We start from the raw sequence: 10,449 nt of genomic DNA on the forward strand, positions 1-10,449 counted from the left end.
ATTAGGGGTTTTTACTACTCCACCCAACACAAGGTACGTCATGAAAAACGACGGAGACGAAGCCCAAAACAAACACGTATATACACTGCTCAAAAAAATAAAGGGAACACTAAAATAACACATCCTAGATCTGAATGAATGAAATAATCTTATTAAATACTTTTTTCTTTACATAGTTGAATGTGCTGACAACAAAATCACACAAAAATTATCAATGGAAATCAAATTTATCAACCCATGGAGGTCTGGATTTGGAGTCACCCTCAAAATTAAAGTGGAAAACCACACTACAGGCTGATCCAACTTTGATGTAATGTCCTTAAAACAAGTCAAAATGAGGCTCAGTAGTGTGTGTGGCCTCCACGTGCCTGTATGACCTCCCTACAATGCCTGGGCATGCTCCTGATGAGGTGGCGGATGGTCTCCTGTGGGATCTCCTCCCAGACCTGGACTAAAGCATCCGCCAACTCCTGGACAGTCTGTGGTGCAACGTGGCGTTGGTGGATGGAGCGAGACATGATGTCCCAGATGTGCTCAATTGGATTCAGGTCTGGGGAACGGGCGGGCCAGTCCATAGCATCAATGCCTTCCTCTTGCAGGAACTGCTGACACACTCCAGCCACATGAGGTCTAGCATTGTCTTGCATTAGGAGGAACCCAGGGCCAACCGCACCAGCATATGGTCTCACAAGGGGTCTGAGGATCTCATCTCAGTACCTAATGGCAGTCAGGCTACCTCTGGCGAGCACATGGAGGGCTGTGCAGCCCCCAAAGAAATGCCACCCCACACCATGACTGACCCACCGCCAAACCGGTCATGCTGGAGGATGTTGCAGGCAGCAGAACGTTCTCCACGGCGTCTCCAGACTCTGTCACGTCTGTCACATGTGCTCAGTGTGAACCTGCTTTCATCTGTGAAGAGCACAGGGCGCCAGTGGCGAATTTGCCAATCTTGGTGTTCTCTGGCAAATGCCAAACGTCCTGCACGGTGTTGGGCTGTAAGCACAACCCCCACCTGTGGATGTCGGGCCCTCATACCACCCTCATGGAGTCTGTTTCTGACCGTTTGAGCAGACACATGCACATTTGTGGCCTGCTGGAGGTCATTTTGCAGGGCTCTGGCAGTGCTCCTCCTGCTCCTCCTTACACAAAGGTGGAGGTAGCAGTCCTGCTGCTGAGTTGTTGCCCTCCTACGGCCTCCTCCACGTCTCCTGATGTACTGGCCTGTCTCCTGGTAGCGCCTCCATGCTCTGGACACTACGCTGACAGACACATTAAACCTTCTTGCCACAGCTCGCATTGATGTGCCATCCTGGATGAGCTGCACTACCTGAGCCACTTGTGTGGGTTGTAGACTCCGTCTCATGCTACCACTAGAGTGAAAGCACCACCAGCATTCAAAAGTGACCAAAACATCAGCCAGGAAGCATAGGAACTGAGAAGTGGTCTGTGGTCACCACCTGCAAAACCAGTCCTTTATTGGGGGTGTCTTGCTAATTGCCTATAATTTCCACCTGTTGTCTATTCCATTTGCACAACAGCATGTGAAAAGTATTGTCAATCAGTGTTGCTTCCTAAGTGGACAGTTTGATTTCACAGAAGTGTGATTGACTTGGAGTTACATTGTGTTGTTTAAGTGTTCCCTTAATTTTTTTGAGCAGTGTATATATAACACAGGGATGTAACACAAACAAAAGAGCGAGATGTAAACCTCGAAACAATACACGGGACGAGACCCGTAATAACAAGAGCACAATATACGGTACTCACGAGACCAACGGACATGGGACAATAATCAACAAGGACAACGGGGAACAGGGGGCACATATATACACATACTAATCAGGGGAAATGGGAACCAGGTGTGCGTAATGAGACAAGACAGTCCGGGGTTGGTGGTAATGATCCAGCTCAGTGACGCCTAGAAGACCGGTGACGAAGAATGGTGAATGGAATGAGCAGCAGTACCGGAGGGATCCGTGACAATGTGCATATGGTATGTATAATCTTCCACTCTCTTTTCCTAAAAGAGGTACATAAAATGGCACCGGATTGCAATTTAAATGTACTTTTAATCCGTCTTTCTGCATAGTGTGGGGGCTGTTTTGTTAGACTTCAGTGCAGCTTTTGACATTATCGATCATAATCTCTGTTGAAAAAACGTATGTGTTATGGCTTTACACCCCCTGCTATATTGTGGATAAAGAGTTACCTGTCTAACAGAACACAGAGGGTGTTCTTTAATGGAAGCCTATCCAACATAATCGAGGTAGAATCAGGAATTCCCCAGGGCAGCTGTCTAGGCCCCTTCCTAACGACAGTGTGTCTATGTATGCAGATGACTCAACACTATACACGTCAGCTACTACAGGGACTGAAATGACTGCAACACTTAACAAAGAGCTGCAGTTAGTTTCAGAATGGGTGGCAAGGAATAAGTTAGTCCTAAATATTTCAAAAACTAAAAGCATTGTATTTGGGACAAATAATTCACTAAGCCCTAAACCTCAACTAAATCTTGTAATGAATAATGTGGAAATTGAGCACGTTGAGGTGACTAAACTGCTTGGAATAACCCTGGATTGTAAACTGTCATGGTCAAAACATGTTGATACAACAGTAGCTAAGATGGGGAGAAGTCTGACCATAATAAAGCGCTGTTCTGCCTTCTTAACAGCACTATCAACAAGGCAGGTCCTACAGACCCTAGTTTTGTCGCACCTGGACTAATGTTCAGTCGTGTGGTCAGGTGCCACAAAGAGGGACTTAGGAAAATTGCAGTTGGCTCAGAACAGGGCAGCACGGCTGGCCCTTAGATGTACACAGAGAGCTAACATTAATAATATGCATGTCAATCTCTCCTGGCTCAAAGTGGAGGAGAGATTGACTTCATCACTACTTGTATTTGTGGGAGGTATTGACATGTTGAATGCACCGAGCTGTCTGTTTGAACTACTGGCTCACAGCTCAGACACCCATGCATACCCCACAAGACATGCCACCAGAGGTCTCTTCACAGTCCCCAAGTCCAGAACAGACTATGGGAGGCGCACAGTACTACATAGAGCCATGAGTACATGGAACTCTATTCCACATCAAGTAACTCATGTAAGCAGTAAAATTTGATTTAAAAAACAGACAAAAATACACCTTATGGAACAGTGGGTACTGTGAAGCAACACAAACATAGGCACAGACACATGCATGCAAACACATGATATCATACGCACTATACACACACGTACCGATGGATTTTGTGTTGGAGATATGTGGTAGTTGAGTAGGGGCCTAAGGGCACATACTTAATGTGTTGTGAAATCTGTTGTGAATGTATTGTAATGTTTTTAAAATTGTACAACTGCCTTAATTTTGCTGGACCCCAGGAAGAGTAGCTGCTGCCTTGGCAGCAGCTAATGGGGATCCATAATAAATACAAATACAAAATATTTCAAGACATGGCATATGAGGATGCAGTGAGATACCCAATGGGTTGGACGATACTTTTCTCGTCAATCGTGTTGAAAAAAAGTATACTTCAAAAATGGATATCAACCAATCCTCCATCATTAACACAATGGAAAGGTCAAATGCTTTATTATCTAAATGTTGAAAGTGCGTGGGCGACGGAGAGAAACAAAATGGTGCAGTTTGAGGCCATTTGGCGAAGAGTGATGCGGGCGCTGTAGATGGGGGTGTGAGCAGGTGGGTCTGGGCAGGGGTGATGTTGTGGATGTTTGTGTGCATCTGTATGTTGTCTTTGTATGCATATGTTTTGTATTGTTAAAAAAAGCATGATGATTTTGAGTATGCATAATTAGTCAAGAAGGGCAGCAAAGAAGCCACTTCTCTCCAGGAAAAACATCAGGGACAGACTGATATTCTGCAAAAGGTACAGGGATTGGACTGCTGAGGACTGGGGCAAAGTCATTTTCTCTGATGAATCCCCTTTCCGATTGTTTGGGGCATCCGGAAAAAAGCTTGTCCGGAGAAGACAAGGTGAGCGCTACCATCAGTCCTGTGTCATGCCAACAGTAAAGCATCCTGAGACCATTCATGTGTGGGGTTGCTTCTCAGCCAAGGGAGTGGGTTCACTCACAATTTTGCCTAAGAACACAACCATGAATAAAGAATGGTACCAACACATCCTCCGAGAGCAACTTCTCCCAACCATCCAAGAACAGGTTGGTGACAACCAATGCCTTTTCCAGCATGATGGAGCACCTTGCCATAAGGCAAAAGTGATAACTAAGTTGCTCGGGGAACAAAACATCGACATTTTGGGTCCATGGCCAGGAAACTCCCCAGACCTTAATCCCATTGAGAATTTGTGGTCGATCCTCAAGAGGCGGGTGGACAAACAAAACCCCACAAATTCTGACAAACTCCAAGCATTGATTACGCAAGAATGGGCTGCCATCAGTCAGGATCCCAGAAGTTAATTGACAGCATGCCAGGGCGGATTGCAGAGGTCTTGAAAAAGAAGGGTCAACACTGCAAATATTGACTCTTTGCATAAACTAAATGTAATTGTCAATAAAAGCCTTTGACACTTATGGAATGCTTGTAATTATACTTCAGTATACCATAGTAACATCTGACAGAAATATCTCATAACACTGAAGCAGCGAACTTTGTGAAGACCAATACTTGTGTCATTCTCAAAACTTTTGACCACGACTGTACTATACTGTTCATGTCCCCTGTATATTTGTTGTAGGCCTATGATTCCAAGTAAACACTGCTCCCTTGTGGCATGACACCACTACTTTCTGAAGCAAATTGATTTTCTGATAACACAAAACAGCTGGCCTATCAGACGTTAGAAGGGTTAAATTGTTATTTTGTTGGAGGAAAACCTGACTAATTGGGTTGCCTGTACTGAGTAATTTTCATGAGGGTTGCAGCAAGAGCGGTTTCAGAGTTATAGCTAGAAGGGATTTTGTGAAATTAACATAAAAAGTTTATATTTGTTTTGCATTTTAGCCAACCCTAACGCTTCAAATACACCGACTGTGTCATTGCGTTTTGGCACACCAGAAGTACATTTATTTCAAATGGAACGCTGCGTTTGCCTTGCAGCATTGTGTTGCAGAGGCAGTTGCAGTGCGTTCTGTGTGGTGCATATGTTGGATTTATCGAACGTATGCCTCAAACTGTATGCGTAAACGGGTTGACGGAAATGGTAGCAGAAGGTGAATATTGAACTTTTGTTGCACACATATCTAGATGATGCTGCATACTATTTTGCGCAAAACACAGTCGGTGTGCTCAAATCTGACGTTTAATTTCACAAAAGCAGGATCCCTTCTAGCCATGATCCGGTTTGCAGCCAGCGATGCAGAAAGTTGCACCATGAGCGCCCCTCCAGCGCACTAGGTGGCAGTAATGTGTTCAGGAGCTGGTCATAAGACAAGTTGGATATGATCACTACGTACGTAGCTGTTTTTTGAAAGTGAGAAATTGCAAGTGTTAATTCTACGAGATATTAAGACAGGTATGTTATTGATTGTCTTATTCATGTTTCCTGCTTTATAATAGCTAACGTGTTTTACTCAGTCATAACAGACCTATAAACCTAGCTAGCTACTGTAGCAATCTAGCTAGTGCGTTAGGTTGCTGGCTAGATTGCTAGCTGTCTGAACGGGTGATTAAAATGTCAGGTCATGAATCAGGACATTTATAGTTGTAAATATTGTTTTTACATTAATGTAACATTAGTTTGCTTGGTGTCATTCCTATATAACTAACTAGCCATGCTAGCTACTATCTGAGTAGCTAGCTATCGATCGGCTTGTCACCGTCATAAATGGTTTGTCAGCTACTGTAAATTAATGGATGAACATGAGCAGAATGTTTAGCTACATCATAGAAGTATAATTATTTGTAATTGTATGGTTATCATCTATCATCATGAAGGGAGGGAGGCAACCCTGAGGTTACTGTCAAGGGGTTGGGACTACCAAGTACCATGATCGCCAACAACTGTCAGTCAAATGAATGTAATAATTTATTACATATGTAAAGCGCTTTTGATTATACAAGAATAATATCAAAGTGCATAAAATAAAGTTTTTTTTAAAACAAGAACAAAAATAATATATATATATATATATATATATATATATATATATATATATACAGTGGGGGGGGAAAGTATTGGGTCAGCCACCAATTGTGCAAGTTCTCCCGCTTAAAAAGATGAGAGAGGCCTGTAATTTTCATCATAGGTACACGTCAACTATGACAGACAAATTGAGAAAAAAAATGGCAGTAGTCACATTGTAGGATTTTTAATGAATTGATTTGCAAATTATGGTGGAAAATAAGTATTTGGTCACCTACAAACAAGCAAGATTTCTGGCTCTCACAGACCTGTAACTTCTTCTTTAAGAGGCTCCTCTGTCCTCCACTTGTTATCTGTATTAATGGCACCTGTTTGAACTTGTTATCAGTATAAAAGACACCTGTCCACAACCTCAAACAGTCACACTCCAAACTCCACTATGGCCAAGACCAAAGAGCTGTCAAAGGACACCAGAAACCAAATTGTAGACCTGCACCAGGCTGGGAAGACTGAATCTGCAATAGGTAAGCAGCTTGGTTTGAAGAAAGCAACTGTGGGAGCAATTATTAGGAAATGGAAGACATACAAGACCACTGATAATCTCCCTCGATCTGGGGCTCCACGCAAGATCCCACCCCGTGGGGTCAAAATGATCACAAGAACGGTGAGCAAAAATCCCAGAACCACACGGGGGGACCTAGTGAATGACCTGCAGAGAGCTGGGACCAAAGTAACAAAGCCTACCATCAGTAACACACTACGCCGCCAGGGACTCAAATCCTGCAGTGCCAGACGTGTCCCCCCTGCTTAAGCCAGTACATGTCCAGGTCCAAGACAAAAAGCAGTATCACTGTCAGCCCTGTGGAATATGCAGGTGAGTAACTCTGCCCTGTTTGGCATATAAATGCCCATATATAGTTCACCCAAGTTCATCAGCTGATATATCTGACCAGCTTCAGACCGCCAGCATATTTTAGATTTTCATTTGATTTGCATATATTGGTGTCTTAACACTTGAATAGCATATCAAATATGGACGGTCATGTTATGTACTCCTGCAGGATTGGACCAAGGGAGAAATACTTCCACTGTGAGAAGTGCAATCTCTGTTTAGCCAGTGATCTACGAGGAAATCACAAGGTGATTGTCAACCTCCACTATGACCCTTATTATATCTGTCGCTGGTCTGTAAATTGTCAATGGGCAATTCCATGGTAATGGAATTACGTTGAGATCAGATTTTTCACTTTCAAATATATACCAAACAAAAACTCTTGATTTCAAAGTTTAGCAAACCGTACAACTCTAAAATCAATGGTTTTTGTTTGGCACATATATTAATGTGAAAATTCTGAGATTTCAGCTTAATTACGTTAATGTGGAATTGCCCCAATACAATACTGCTAATGCCATGGCTCTTGTCATTCACTTGATTTATCTGTACTAGACTGTTTGTTTGGTTTCAGTGTGTTGAAAATGTTTCAAGACAGAACTGCCCAGTGTGTATGGAGGTAAGATAATGAATAGTAAGATCAGTTAGATGATTGCTGTGCATTTCACTTTATTATGTTGTTTATTATACACTTGAGTGTACAAAACATGAAGGACACCTGCTTTTTCCATGACATGGACTGACCAGGTGAATCCAGGTGAAAGATATGATCCCTTATTGATTTCACTTGTTAAGTCCACTGCAACGCTGCAGGATTTTTCACGCTCAACAGTTTTCAGTGTATTAAGAATGGTCCACCACCCAAAGGACATCCAGCCAACTTGCCACAGCTGTGGGAACCATTGGAGTCAACATGGGCCAGCATCCCTGTGGAACGCTTTCGACACCTTGGAAAGTCCATGCCCCGCAACTCAATATTAGGAAGGTGTTCCTAATGTTTGGTATACTCAGTGTACAATATTGTTTTATAGAAATTCACAACCTGTATATGAAAATGTCATAAGTACTTTTCCTCATACAGTTTATAATCGATACATACATAATGTTTTGTCTTCTCTCTAACTAAGGATATGCACACATCCAGAATAGGACCTCACGTTCTTCCGTGTGGCCATCTTCTACACAAGTATGACAGTTTCTTCATAATACTCTCAAAACCATTGTCATTAGCCTATATGACCTAAAAAAAAAAAAGTTGCATTGATGCCACTGTTAATCTGATGGCTGATACAGCAGGTGCATTAGTGGAGTCTTACTTACTCTTGTCTTCTGGTCTATGGAATTATTTTTAGAATGTTCACTGGTTTTCTTTTGTTTTTCAGAACTTGCTTTGATGACATGGTTCAAATTGGGTAATACCCCTATTCCTTTTCAAATATTGTGCTACTAATCATATATTGATCCTAATTACTTTCAATAACTTATCAATCATATCATTTGCATGACTTTCATATAAGCAGTTATGATCTGTGTGACTAGGAATATTGCCTCTATATATTTCCTCTTCAGTGCGTATCGCTGCCCACTCTGTATGCACTCGGCCTGGAATATGGAGGACTACGGGGAGGAGATGGACAAAGAGATGGCTCAGTCACCCATGCCCACTGAATACTAGGATGCCACTGAGAAGGTATGTCATAATATGACACATGTATTCACTTTGAATGTGAAATGGAACTTTAAAGCAAAAAAAAAAACATGCTGACGTCAATGCTTGTGTTCTGGGATACTGTGACTACACTGATCTGGTGTAGATTTACATTGGTTTATTTTATGTGAGTCACTTCAGGCTTGTATATTCAGATATGAGGGATATTTAAACTTCCTTTTGAAGTTTCAGTATTGAGCACTACTTCTGCCTCATGACATGGTTTGCTCAGCCTTTCCTTTCTCATTTTCCCTGACTGTACAGTGCCTTTTCATGCTCTGGGAAGGAAGTGCAGTGGCTGTGGGTTCTACAACACAGCACAGGATGGGGGACTGATACAACAGCCCAAGGAGCCACAGCCCCAGGAGCCACAGCAAGAGCCAGAGCAGCAGCCCCAGTCCCCAGTGCCAGAACCATAGAATTAGAATACCTATAATTCTATGGAGAGAACATTAGGAGTCCACCCCATAGTTATCTTTATGCTTCACCCTACTCCCCCAGTCTACACAGACTTAACTATACTATCCACCTCTTTCCCAACATTGCTCTGCCAAGAGTACAGTTAGTCATGCCTGGGTTCCAGAACCTGGTTCCAGGTCCTTGGGGTCCCGAACTTTGATCCACAGTCTATTGTGTTGTACAGCAGTTTTGGGATTAAATTTCTGTTATTACAAACTCATTAAAAAGGCATTGCTATTGAACAATTTGTTTCTCAGATAAAAAGCCAGCAGAAGAGAATTGTGAATGAGGAATTCATTTTCTTAGAGATTCTCCGGTACTTTTGTATACTTTTTAGCCAGTAGTTCTGAAAGTAGAACTCGCTAGCCAAAAGTGGTCCCCGAAAATTGCGTACTGCGTGTCATATGTGCATATATGTGCACCACATCATTGCTCTCTACTGTGTCCGCTGAGCCATTGGGCCCGCCTTGCAACCTCATTGGATAATGCTGGGCAGACCTCTTGCTAGCTGTCGCTCAAATGTGAGGGGCTGAAGCTCGTTGACTAGAACTCAAATTGCTAGGGGGTTGGACCACGTGGGGGGAAATGTAGGGAAAATGGAGCGGCACAGCTTCAAGAAAACAGTCGCTTTCAAACTAGGGATTTTGTGGCTGATTGAGGTAAGACAGTAATTCTGCTCATAGATTATGCATTGAGGTTTAAAAAATACTTTCTTAGTCGCCAAAGTACTGGAGCATGTCTTTAATGTGAAAATCAGATGCCTATAAAGTCAGCCACACACAATTTATTTCCCATTTTTGTCCCAAGATGGAATGGATTCATATGTCAATAATAATGCTTTCACAAAATGTATATTTTTTTTTTTTGTGGCGTGGGGATATTCTTTTTTATATATGTTTTGTGAGGAGTTTGGCAATGTTTGAGCGGCTTTGCGTGTCTAAAAGCCTAACTAATTGCTTTAGACTGACATTTTACAATGGTAATGTTTGTAAAACTCAGGTATTTTATATACTGTGTAACATCAAATCTGGTTAATTCCATGTATGAGTTGAATAAACATTTTACATAGTCCTGTGGATTATCATGAATAACACATGTATGTAAATTATTGAATAAATACTGCAGTTAGACAATGGCTGTTGGCAACTATATCTCACTCCATGCTTAACTCATTGTTGGTACTGTTGCTCAAACAAAGGAGAAAAGTGGAGTATGAAAATATTGCATCTGTATTGCCTTTGGTGTCATTCATTGATGCAGGTGTTGGGATTCAGTGATATTTAACGTAACTAATAATAAATACCATGATGGTGTTGAATGTAATTT

This window comes from Coregonus clupeaformis, chromosome 16 (genome assembly GCF_020615455.1).
Source record: "Coregonus clupeaformis isolate EN_2021a chromosome 16, ASM2061545v1, whole genome shotgun sequence".
Classification (NCBI taxonomy): domain Eukaryota; kingdom Metazoa; phylum Chordata; class Actinopteri; order Salmoniformes; family Salmonidae; genus Coregonus; species Coregonus clupeaformis.